Here is a 13,476-nt window from a genome sequence, read left to right as displayed (position 1 = left end):
CACCTGGTGTGACCCCAAAACAAGTAAACATAAGACAAATAATTGTCACTGTCACTGTCCTCCCGTTGTTCATCAATTTTCTCAAGCGGGCCCAGTAATGTCGCCATTGTGAGACTTTCTTGCTACTGTGTTTGGCATATCGAATACGCCACGGGGAGCTTGCCAGACTTTGCCATGAGGGCGAGATACTCTCGGTAGCTTGCCGGGTTCTCCGAGAGGGGCGGAGGAATCAAACTCAGGTCAGCCATGTTGGCTGCATGCAAGGCAAATGCCCTTCCCGCTGTGCTATTGCTCCAGCCCAAGACAAATAACAGAATGTTTAATTTAATGTCTGACACACACACACACACACACACACACACACACACACACACACAAAGTAATTCATATTCTTACAAACTCATAGTCATATTTAGACTCAAAATCACATACACAGGTACATAAACAGTTGCAAGGACATTCCCAGACACAAATACCTACAGATTCCTACAAATTCACAAGTACAAACACAGATCCCCTAAAATTCTCTCTCTCTCTCTCGCTCTCTCTCTCTCTCTCTCTCTCGCTCTCTCTCTCTCTCTCTCTCTCTCTCTCTCTCTCTCTCTCTCTCTCACACACACACACACACACACACACAGATTCACATGGTTCCACCATAGGAAGTGAGGGCAGAGAGGGCTTGGGAGAGTGCAAGAGTGAGGTGAGTTTTTGAGACAGGCCCTTTTGTAGAGGCTGATGAGGGGACTAAAGAGACAGCATCTGTGACACTGAGCATGGTTGGCCAGAAAGTCTTCTGCCACAGGAAGCCTGACTGGTGACTCTGGAAACTTCTCTGGAAGTCCGCCACTTCTTTTCAGAGAAGGTCAACTGCTTGCATAAAGCAGCTGCACGTGGTCATGGAAATCAATCTAGTAGAGGGTTTTTACATAAAAAGAAAGGTAAGACCAGATGGAAGGGTCCTGAGAAGGTGGCAGAATTGAGTTTCTCACATGCGTGGCAGGCACATTTAAACTCAAAATCAAAGAGGCACCCTATAGGGAAATCAGCCTAGACTATTCTTGCTCTGGGCCACCACAGAGATAGCACAGGGCAGAATTTCAGATGGGCATAAGGAAATGGAGATCTGGTCCTGTCTCACCAATAACACTGTAGAGAGAGTCATTGAGTTTGCCCCTGAGCCTCGGAAGAACACTCCCACAAGAGTCATGTCCGAATAAGTAACTTTGCTTAAGGTTTCGTTTTCATATTTGCTTGAGAGGATCCAGGGTGGAGGCTGGAGCTATAGAACAGTGGGTAGGGCATTTGCCTTGCACGCGGCCGGCGCAGGTTCGATTCCCAGCATCCCATATGGTCCCCCAAGCACTGCCAGGAGTAACTCCTGAGTGCAGAGCCAGGAGTAACTCCTATGCATCGCCAGGTGTGACTCAAAAAGAAAAAAAAAAGGATCCAGAGTGGTTACTTGTTCCCGTGGAACACCAGCAAAAAAGGGCAGCAAAAATGCCAATGTTTCCAGTCCCCCAAGGCCTTCAATCTACCTGGATGCCCTGCCCTGACACCACAGTCCTACACACTTTGCCAGAAACTTCTCATGAATATTGGTTTGTCATCCAAGAAGCACAATGGAGTTTTCCCAGAGTCCCAGAAAAAAATGGACCAGAAAGGCAGATAAGGGTTGCAGACAGTCACTACAGCACCCATCCTTGCTTCAGGTGGCACGGCTGCCACCCAGACCTCTAATTTCCTGTGAAGACAGCTGTGAGCCAGTCCTTATGTGTTAGCTGAATTATAGCTCCCTAGAATACCAGCATTATAGGTGCTATCACTGATAATGGCTTCCCTCTACAGCCAGTCATCAGGTTGCCTGGGACTCAAAGTCAATGTTTGTGCTTAGTACAGATGTTCATACTAACCCTTGGCACTTGCCCTGCACATGGCTGACCCAGGATTAATCCTCGGCACCATTTATAGTCTCCTGAGCACAGAGCCAAGAGTAAAACTGAACACTACCATTTGTGGCTCAATCCCCTCACCCCCCGCCAAACAAAAAGCACCCAGTGGCCTGATCTCAGAGGGCCCCCAGCTACTTGCAAGAGCAGCTCTTACCAGCACACTATTTTTCTAGCCCATTGGTTTCTCCCACATAATTGACCACAATCTATAATGATCATTAATGTTATTTTCTTCTCAATCTTCGCCTAAAAACAAGATCAAGGGAATGGATCTGTCTTTGTCTTCTGCATTGCCCAAGTTTTTGTATGTACCAGGTGCTTAAAAAATACCTGCTGAATTAATGCACCACAGGGGAAAGGACATTTTACTCACCCAGTGAATCTCGAAGAAAAAAAGGAGAACCACGCAGTAAAAATAACTCATTTTCATGTTAACTACAGTAAATCTTCCCATTTTTCACATTTTCCATGCTGATGAGGGAGCAAGGATCATTTAAATCCAGATAATCCCAGGCAATTTCATTTTAACTGCCTGCATCATCTTCCTCCATAACTATGTTGTTATTTATTTCAACAAGGGCTAAGAAGTACAAAAGAACAAATGTTTCAAATTGCATGACCCCTCTCTTTCCCCTGCCACTTTCAGACCTCAGCATGTGGAAAGGAAAGGATCCCAATAATACCAAACTGACTTACTGACCCTCTGTAATTATACAGTCTTCCTGTGATGATTTATTAAAATACACAGGTTCTATAGATAATTCCCAGAGAGAATATGTGTCCATGTGTGTGTAGATGCACCTGGGACTGTGGGTGAAAGTATGTCTCTATACCCAAGCTGGAACAGGAGGAAAGAGTTTGATCAATATAGCATACAAAGTACCAGAGCTCTTGGGTCAGAAGCAGCAGTGAGGAACAGTGAGATGGGACAGTAATGGGCTCGCTCTGGCTTCACATCTGATTCCCAGTTAAGATGAGTCAGGAACTTCTCAGATGATGCAGATTCTCCTAGCATCATATTCACAACTGTATTTGGATGCATCTATCCTACCTGTCTTATTAGGAACTCCACAGAAGCTACCAGGCACACATGAGTCCAATGAGAAGTAATACACTCATTTGTCAATTCTGCTCTCAAGGCATATTGTATCAATCCTTTACTGAGAATGTGCAAAGACCTTAGGGAATATCCCTTGGGCCCTGTTCATCCTGTGAGAACCAGCCTCAAAATTCCTATGAGAGAAAAAGCTTTCAGATGCTCAGGTGCTCAGGGCCCATTCTCCATAGCACACTGCACTGACAGAACCAGAGGCAGCCAAGAAACCATCACTGTTTGGGTGCTTTGTGTACTTGCTTGCAAGGCAGAAGTCCAGCTTTTAGATGATACATCATTTACCTTCTAAATGACTCAAACAACAGGACCAGAGTGCATAGCTCTGTCAGAAAACCCCTCCACCTCACTTGGTGAATCTCATAACCTTAGAAGTAAGGAGAAAAAGAATCTCCACTTTTAGACAACAAAAATAAAATGCTTAAGAGTAATTGTCCATAGAAGGAAACTGAACCCTGGTCTAAGTAACTCCATATTCCATGATCTTAAAAGTGCTTCACTCCAAGTGTATTGGATGGGTTCTATCTGCTGGTCTCCCAATAGGAAAAAATAGCAAAAGATACTCATTCATAGAATGGCCTTGTTAACTGGGGAAGATTCAAGAATGAAAATCTTTTCTGCTCAAAGTCAGGGAACACTAAGGATCCTTCAAAGGTGATCATGTGGAAATGGGATGAGAGTAGGCATCAGAGACTAGAGAACAGACCAGGGAGTTAACAAAACTGCTCAGGGATGTTCAAAGGACAGGCATAAAGGGCTGGGCCTCAAAGATCCTGTTACAGAGCAGAGCACTACAGGGAGAGCTGGGCTGTAAGATGGGGCATTTGTAAAGCCTTGGAACAAAAATCACCTCTACCTGATTTCCTGACTCTGAGCTTTACCACAAACCTTACTCATACAAAGCATTATCTAGTCTTATCAAGGACTTATAAATCATGATGTGTTTTTTTTAAAAGAGAGAGAGTACTTTTACATTTGCTTTTGGTAATTTGTTTTTCTTCTTTGAGAACGTTTCTGTTCATCTTTTCTCCTCATTTTTTGATGGAGTTGTATGTTTTTTTCTTGTAAAATTCCACCAGTGGATATCATGGATACTAACCACTTATCAGATGAGTGTTGGGTAAATATTTTTTCCCATTTCTTGGGCTGTCTTTGTATTCTGGTCATCATTTCCTTTGAAGTGCAGAAGCTTTGTGGTTTAATGTGGTCCCATTTGTTTATCATTACTTTCACTTGCTTGGTCAGTGGTGTTTCATCCTTGAAGATGCCTTTAACTTCAATGTCATGGGGGAGTTCTACCTACTTTTTCTTCTAGGTACCTTATGGTTTTAGGTCTGATATTAAGATCTTTAATCCATTTTTATTTGATCTTTTTGCATGGTGTTAGAAAGAGGTCTGAATCTGATTTTTTTCTTATAGCTGATCAGTTTTTCCAACATCACTTATTGAAGAGTCTTTCTTTGTTCCATTTCATAATTTTTTCTCCTTTATCGAAGATTAACTGATATCTGAGGGTCTGTCTCAGGATACTCAAGTCTATCTCATTGACTTGAGGGTATATCTTTATTCCAATACCATGCTTATTTAATTACTATCACTCTGTAGTACAGTTTAAAGTTGAGGAAAATGATGCCTCCCATCTTTCCCCCAAGGATTGCTTTAGCTACTCAGGGGGGGAGGGAGCGGTGACTGGGTATCCTTATAGAGACTGCGCAAATCTGTACAATTATTTGAGGAGTATTTTCCTTTGATAATATTAATCATCCCAACCCATGAGTAGAGGATGTATTTCCATTTCCTTGTGTCCTCTTTTATTTCTTGATATAGTGGTTTATAACTTTCTTTCTCTTGATGTGGTGGTATTTCACCTCTTTAGTTAAGCTTATTCTGAGGTACTTGATTTTCTAAAGCCTAATTGTGAATGGGATATAATTTTTAAATATCTCTTTCTTCTCTTTTATTATTTGCATATAGAAAAGCCAAAAATTTTTGCATATCAGGGAATTTCAAATCTAAACAACAATGAGATATCATCTCAGAAGCAAAAAAAAAAAAAAAAAACCCCACCAATGCTGGTATGGATGCAGAGAGAAAGGGACTCTCATTCATTGCTTGTGGGAATGCCGGTTGGTCCCACTTGTCAGGAAAACAATATGGATATTCCTTTTAAAAAAAGTTCTAGACCTTGAACTTCCATATGATACAGCAATACCACTTCTGTAAATATAATCTAGTTGCCCAAAAAAACAATGCAGAAAAGCCATCTGCACTCTTATATTCACTGCATCATTATTCACAATAGAATCTGGAAATAACCCAAGTGCCTGAGAACAGATGAGTGGATAGAGAAACTATAGTACATCTACAAATGGAACATTATACACAAATGTTAGGAAAAAATGAAGCAATTAAATTTGCTTATACATGGATGGACATGGAGAGTACTAAACTGAGTGAAATCAGTCAGAAGGAGAAGGTCAAATATAGAATGATTACATTCATTTGTGGGGTTTATATTTTTTAAAAAACACCATAGTATGTGAAAAATAACCAAAAACACAGAAACAAGAACCAGGAGAACTGATCCACAGTAGGAAGCTGTGGAAAGAGGACACTCCTTCCTTTTCCACAAAACAGGAAGGGGAGTGCAGTTAGGACTGAGAAAAGACCACTATGACAAGTATTTTAGTTGGAAATAATCACTTTGGATAAAAACTGAGCGCTGAAAGGAGGTAAAGTGATACACATGATACCCTTTTACTAACAGTATTGTAACCTATAGTGCCTAAAAGGAAAATGAGAGAGAGGGAGAGAGAGACAGAGAGACAGAATGACAGAAAGCATAGAGGCAGGCTGGAAGGGGGAAGGAGTTATGGGCAGAAGGGAAACGGGATATTGGCGGCAGGAAATGTGCACTGGTGAGGGGATGGGTGTTGGAACATTGTAAAACTGAAACTCAATCATGAACAACTTTGTAACTGTGTGCCTCACAATCTCATGGTGATTAATTTTAAAAAATACAAAAAAGAGAGAAAGTACGCAGAATATGGAATGTCAAAGCTGAGTGGGGCTCAGAGATCATACATTTGAGGCTTATTTCATGGATGAGATGACATGGGACTAGAGGGGGTCACACGACCTGCCTGCTGCTCTGTGGGATGTGAACCTGAAGCCACATCTGGAGATTAGCACTGCTGACTATCATGTCCCCCCAAAACAGGGCTACAGGAAAAGTAGACCTATTCCACCAGGGACTTTCTCCCTATGGAAGCTGACTTTAACCATTCCCAAACATTGGAGTCCAGTGTTTGGGCTGTGATCTTTTCCTCCTAACCTGGGAGCTACCCCAGGAAAAGAGGACAGTCCTTCCTAAAATGACTGAGCCTTGTCTTTGCATGACTGATCTTTCTCAGGGGTTAGAGCTTTTGGAGGTTGTGTGAACTTGACATTAATGTCAGGGAGGGGACTGTTCCATTCCATGCCTTCATTTTGACATAGGCTGCACTTATAAAGCCTCCAAGCTTACCTAGAAACATTTAAGTTTCTTTAAAAAATTTTAAATGACCCCTTTGACTCATTTTTATAAAGAGAACTATAAAAAATTATATCAAGCATGTCTTTCCTCCTAAAGTAAGAAACCATAGGGCCTCAGTCTATGATTATTCCCTTTCTCAGCACCATCAAGAACAGTTCATCATCCTAATGTTTAGACTCCATTTCCCTGGATCTCATTCTTGGCTACCCAGTAGATGTACTCAGTGCCTGGGCCCCATCTGAGCCCACTAATCTGGGGAAAGAACTGAAGCATTAGTACTTAAAATCACCAAATTATTCCAAAGTGAAACTAAGGGTTGAAACCTCCACACACACTAGAGGCAAATAAATTGAGGATGCCATCAAGGTCATAAATCAAGAACAACACAGGGAGCCACATACAGTGGTCAGAGAAACAAGGGAGCAACTCAAGATGCTGGGCTCCTTGTCAAACCCTGGTAGACCTACTGAAAGAAATAAGGGCACAGAGACATCATGAAAAACAGGCTGGAACATTCCCAGAAAATGAAAGCTAACCGGAGGTGTGGATCAACAGTAAGGTGCGTGTCTGAACATGTAAGGTCCTGGGTTTGATCTGTAGAACCACAGGGAAAGGGAGGGAGCAGAGGGGAAAGGAGAGGAAAGGATAGCAGGAAGAGAGGAGAGGGGAGGAGAGGGGAAGGGAAGGGTCAGGGAGGAAAAGGCAGAGAAAGGAAGGAGAGGGGACGAATTCCATATGATTCACTTGTCCATTTCTGGTTATTACCCAAAGAATAGGAATACACTGATTTGAAGAGTTAACCCATGGCTTTATTCACAATAGCTAAGAACAAGTGATAGTCTAAGTGTTCAACAATGCATGAATGAATAACGAAGATACGGTTTATAAACATCATGGAATACTGAATTTGAAAAATGAAAGAGGAAATTCTGGCATTTGCAACAACATGGACGAACCTAAATGGCATTTAGCTAAGTAAAATAAAAAATACAAACATGATACAATTTCAGCAATGTTGGAAGAAACAAACTAATGGACACATAAAACAAAACAAACAACAATAACAACCAGATCACAGACTACAAAAACAAAAGAGTGATTATCAGAAGAAAACAGGAAGAAAGGTAAATCAGGTAACGAGAGAGGTCAACTGGTGAAAGACAGAAACTAGACTTTGGTGTGGAATATAATTCAGTACACAAACATCTTGATTTAAAACGCTATACACCTGAAACCTATGTTAAGTCTCTTTAATAAACATTTTTTTAAAGGAAAGAAAGAAGGGGTGGGTGTAGGCACAGGGCCTGTGCACCATTCTACTGCTGACTGCAGCTTCTTCAGGCACTTTCTGAGCCGTCTTTAATCAGTCACTGCAGACTGGAAGGGGGCAGGGCCGCAGTGAAAGAAACAGGCTGCTCAGTGAGATGGAACCCAAGCCGTTTGGGGGGTTAGAGGGAGGACTGGGTCTGAATTCGGCGGTTAATTTCTTAATTTTCATTGCCATTTGGTTCACAGAAGACTCCTGGAATGTCTTTATTCATCAATGATAGTTTAGAAAGATGATAAATTAATATTGTTTAAATGGAGGCCTGGCTGAGATGGTTAAATGGAATCATCTTCTTTGCTGAATCTAAAAAGCCTCCATGTCTATAGAGAAGACAAATGATAAACAAAACCTCCTATCTTTTTTATAGATTCCAGGATGAGTATCATTCACAAACCATTCTTTTGAGAAAGGGGGGAAATTCATCTCATCTGACTTTGTATAGGACAACAGCCACACCATAATGAGGCCTTTCCAGTGCTGTGAAATTGTGCTGAATAGCTGGAGAGTGCAGCCGCCTGTTTCCTGGGCATGTTTATTACAGCCCTTTGTATGCAGCAGTCTTGCCAGCTCTAGTCTGGTTCTAAACTAGGGGAGGAGAAAAAGAAAGCAACAAATTTGTTGCTATGAAACTTCCCAAATGGGGGATCGAATAATAATGTTTGGAATCTAATGCCCTTGCTAGGAGCTGTTCTTGTCTGGGTCCACCCCTGCTCTAAACTGAACAAGGTCTGGAGTCAGCCAATCGTCAACAGTGTATGGGTGGCCTCAGCCCCTTTCCAGCGCCCCTCCCAGGCCCTGGAAGTCAGTGTATAGAGGGACCCCCGTTGGCCATTCTCAAGCACCTTCGGGATAAGTGCCAGCTTGTGAGTCAAGGACCACTGACCTGGTTCCCTTGTGAATGTACTTCACTGAGGGTCTGAGATTAGGCTCCCTTAGGAGCCAGGAGACCAGGGTCTGGGGGATGGAGGTGGGGGGAGCAAAGTAGTTCCATCAGAGAGCCATTTCCTTACACTGTCTGTCCCTGAAGGGTGGGGGTGGGGGGGCGAGTGGAGACAGGGAGACAAAAGTGTCCTCAGGAGGACTCATGCTTGAAGATCTCAAAGGTGTGCACCCTCCTGTTGGCATCAGAACCCTGAAGTTAGTTCCCACCAGTATATCTCAGAATTTCTTTTTAGTATTGAAACATGTGGTGGGGTGGGGGGTGGGGCGGTGGGTAGAGTTAAGTACCCACAGGCCCTAAGGGGTGACAAAAGGCAAAACATAACTGAGAAGGATCTGAAAATTTCAGGTCCAAATCTTCTCCCTCACCAGAGAGTATATCTTTTAAGCAGTTTTTTTTAAGGTTAAAGTTTATTTAAGCAATAGAATGGTCACAAGGAAAAAAACAAAGAAAGAAGATGGAAACAGGGTCAGCAGCAGTCAAGTCATGAGTCTACCCCCTGTGTTATCTTTCTGGCCCCACGTATGGTTTCGAACTATGTCTTTTAGAACCATCATGGTTCTCCCCTTGTTCATCGATTTGCTCGAGTGGGCCCAGTAACATCTCCATCGTGAAACTTGTTGTTACTGTGTTTGGCATACTGTATACGTCACGGGGAGCTTGCCAGGCTTTGCCATGCGGGCGAGATACTCTCAGTAGCTTGCCAGGCTTTCCAAGAGGGGCGGAGGAATCGAACCTGGCTGGGCCAAGTCGGCTGCACACAAGGCATGCTGTGCTATCGCTCCAGCCCATCTTTTAGAACGAATTTGTGATACCTTTGAGAATGCAGGTAGTGTTTCCATGTGAGTTGTAACTGAGGTAGACTGGAAGCTGTGTCTGAGACCCCCCTCCCTATCAGAACACAAAGTACACTGCTCTGCACTTACCACCCCAAAAGAGAAGGCTAAGCTACCATCTTTGAGCAGTTAGAAAGGGAGATGTTGATCAGAAAGAATAACTCCACAGACGACAACCAGACTGAACCAGCTGATGCCAAGCTGGGGCTAGATGCAGAACCTTCAATGTCTCTCCCTCATTTGAAGACGAAAAATCACATCGAGGTGGAGATGTCACATAATAATTAGACCTGAAACCCATGTGAAGCAGGTTATGTCCACTGTGCCTGCTGGCCCGCTTCCAGTATCTCCCTGCCCCTCTTTGCTTAAACTGTCTCTCCTTTCCCATCTTTGCCTCTCACCAATGTTCTCAGGCCAGTATTCAGGAGTACCTATGCTGGCTGGTTCCCTTGTGTGCAGTCAAGAGCTTCACTACAAGCAGCCTGAATCTTCCCTTGTCCTTGGGTCAATCTCTATTTCCCTGTCCTTGGGTCAATCTCTATTTAGCAGAGAGCCAAAGAGCCATGAGGTCTGTAAGATAAGAAGTCAAACTAGTGGAGGTTAAAACCATACAGCAGTCAATCATCACAAATTGACTTTCACTGATTGATTTTCTGATTATTCCATTTTCCATTCCTTTGAGTTTTGTTGGAGCAAGCAATATGAAGTAAATTTGTTCTGTATCTGCTACAGGGGAAGGCTGGAGGCAGGAATGGGGACTGAAGACACTGCGGGAGGGAAGTTCACATCGGTGATGGGATTAGTGTTGTAACGTTGCATGCCTGAAACAACTGTAGCACTGTAGCACTGTCCTGTAGCTCTGTCCTCCTGTTGTCCATCGATTTGCTGGAGCGGCCCAGAAATGTCTCCATTGGGAGACTTGTTATTGTGTTTGGCATATCGAATATGTCACAGTTTTGCCATACGAGCGAGATACTCTCGGTAGCTTGCCAGTCTCTCCAAGAGGGGTGGAGGAATCGAACCCGGGTCGGCCACATGCAAGGCAAACGCCCTACCCGCTGTGCTATTGCTCCAGCCCATTTTAATTAAAAATAATATTTTTTAGTCAAACTAAAAAAAAAAAAGGATGGTCACAAAGAAAGAATAGGTCTCTACTCAGAGGAGTAAAAAAACTATCTCTTTGTTTAAGATTATACAATCTTAATTGTTTTTTTTTAAATTCCTATTAGTGAGACATCAAGAGGTACAATTGTAGACTTACAAATTTTTGTGCTTGGGCTTCAATTATACAATGATCAAATACCCATCCCTCCACCAGTGCCCATTTCCCACCACCATGGGTCCCAGTATCCCTCTCACCCCCCATCCCCCTCATCCCACCCTGCCTCTGTGGCAGGGCATTCCCTTTTGTTCTCTCTCTCTCTCTCTCTCTCTCTCTCTCTCTCTCTCTGTCTTACTGGATGTTGTGGTTTGCAAAAGAGGCAATGGGTGACAATCATGTTTGGTCTATAGTCTACTTTCAGCATGCTGCTCCCATCCTGGGAGGATCCTCCCAACACCCTTTATTTGGTGCTCCCTTCTCTATCTGGGCTCCCTTTTCCCCTAGCATGTGTGGCTGGCCTCCAAGCTATGGAGTAAAATTCCTGGTACTAATCTTGGCCATTCTTGGGTGTTATAATGGAGTGCCTTTTACTGGAGGTCTTCTGTGCCTGACCTTGGAGTGGCACCCTGAGGTAGGCAGGCAATATCTTTTCTCACCAATCTTGAAGCCGGACCCTCCAGGCAAAGTTTTTCCTCACCAGTCAGGTGGTAGGATTGTTGAAGCAACGTCTTTCCTCCCCAAACAAAAGATTCATACTCTTTCCACTTAGCTTCTGCAGGATAGGCATGTGGATATTCTTCTGAGCAGAAACCATCTTACATTTCTCTTCTTCCGGGAGTTCTCTCACCAAGGCTGGGGACAATTACTGCCCAGGTTGAAAGGGAAGACACAACCTCCTAGATTGGGCACAGCACTTAAAATAAAAAAGATAGAATTGCACCCTCTCACCTGCAGCTGCTGTTCCTCATGAAAACCAACCCAGTGATCCTGGTGTACCCTTCACACCATTTAGGCTGAGTGGTAGAATGAGATACAGGGTCCCTCGTTTCTGCTCACAGCAACAGAGGAGAGGAATGAGAGGTGAATGCCGAATAACAAGGACTTGGCTTCTTCAAGCTCCCAGAAACCTTCTGCCACTTCCTGCTCTGACATCAGAAACTGGCATAAAAGGAAATGATCCTTCCACAGAGTTCGGAATTATTATTCATAGGTAGGAATCGACATGCCAAGAAATCTACATGTAACCAGCTATCTACAAAATTGTGGCTTCAATTTCTTCAGTGAAAATGGAATGGTAAGATTGGAGATACACCTCAATGCAATAGCTCAAAAGCAAAGTTACAGGAGTTGCATGCAAGAAGTCAGGGTTTGGGGCTGGAGGGATAGCACAGCGGGTAGGGCGTTTGCCTTGCACACGGCCGACCCGGGTTCGATTCCCAGCATCCCATATGGTCCCCCGGGCACCGCCAGGGGTAATTCCTGAGTGCATGAGCCAGGAGTAACCCCTGCGCATTGCCGGGTGTGACCCAAAAAGCAAAAAAAAAAAAAAAAAGTCAGGGTTTGAGAACAGAACTGGAAGTGTACCGAGGACCACCACTGAGTATGGGACAAAAACAAAAACAAAAACAAAAACAAAAAAAGAACGACAATAAACAAACAGGCACAGGAGAACTTGGATACTTTCCACTTACATTCTCTCAAATCCCAAATCTCCACGTGGTCAATCTTTCCCACAACCATGGATGGTTCTGGGTCTCTGCATGGATTACTTTTTCCCACTCAAAGTCTCTTGTGGAATTCTCACCAGACCAGTTTTTCCCCTGTTTGTTTGTTTTTCATGTGGAAATAGTGTAGCCACCTCTATGCTTCAATTTCTCGTTGCCTCTGCCAGAGGTAGCTTATATACAGATCTTGAGAGAGAATTTGCTGTTGTCTTTGGACCCATCCTATCTAAAACCAACTGATATGGAATACATGGAATTGCATATAGAGGCCGAATGGGACCTGAGGTGTTTCTTGTGGTCCTTCCTTCCTTCTATGTGGTCCATCTGTCTGTCTTTCCTCCCTCCCTCCCTCCTTCATTTCTTACTCTTTCCTTCTTTCTTCCCTCCCTCCCTCCCTCCCTCCCTCCCTTTCTTCCTTCCTTCCTTCCTTCCTTCCTTCCTTCCTTCCTTCCTTCCTTCTTCCTTCTTCCTTCCTTCCTTCCACCTGGTGGTAGTCAGAGCATTCTGATGAAGTGCTGGGTATCTAATCCAGGTCAGCCACGTGCAAGGCAATTTCCCCACCTGCTGTTCTCAGGCCTCTGTTATTCTTTATTTTGTTTGGAGAAAACTTTCTCACAGACAGGGCCAGTTCCATGGGCCCAACAATAAAAGACCAATGCTTGATCTGCAACGACTATTTTCAATTGTTAGCAATGAGAAACAAGGAGACTCGTATTTTCATATTGCACCAGGGCCCACAAATTCTGTAATCAGTTCTGTACACAAGTGACCAACATCTGGTGGATTTCCTATTGAGAAGATGATACTTAAGTTTTAACCACAGCCACGAAGTTTTCCTTGACTGCTGCTCATTCTCTGGACATAGACCTGCCTGGCTTGGGTCTCCCCTGTGGAAGGTCTGTCTCAGGATTCCATCCATGCTTGACTGTGGCCCAGGAGCCCTCAGAGATAA

The 13,476-nt window shown here is 43.6% G+C and overlaps 1 protein-coding gene across 2 annotated transcripts in view; it reads right to left on the bottom strand.

Moving 5' to 3' along the window:
* Nucleotides 1-13,476, bottom strand: part of NTN1 (netrin 1) — a 234,051-nt gene that overhangs the window by 66,278 nt on the left and 154,297 nt on the right. The window lies entirely within an intron of this gene.

Source organism: Sorex fumeus, unplaced genomic scaffold (assembly GCF_029834395.1).
Source record: "Sorex fumeus unplaced genomic scaffold, SorFum_2.1 ptg000028l, whole genome shotgun sequence".
In the NCBI taxonomy this organism is placed as follows: domain Eukaryota; kingdom Metazoa; phylum Chordata; class Mammalia; order Eulipotyphla; family Soricidae; genus Sorex; species Sorex fumeus.
Note: the sequence above shows the minus strand (reverse complement) of the source record. Positions and strands in the feature narration are given on the sequence as shown.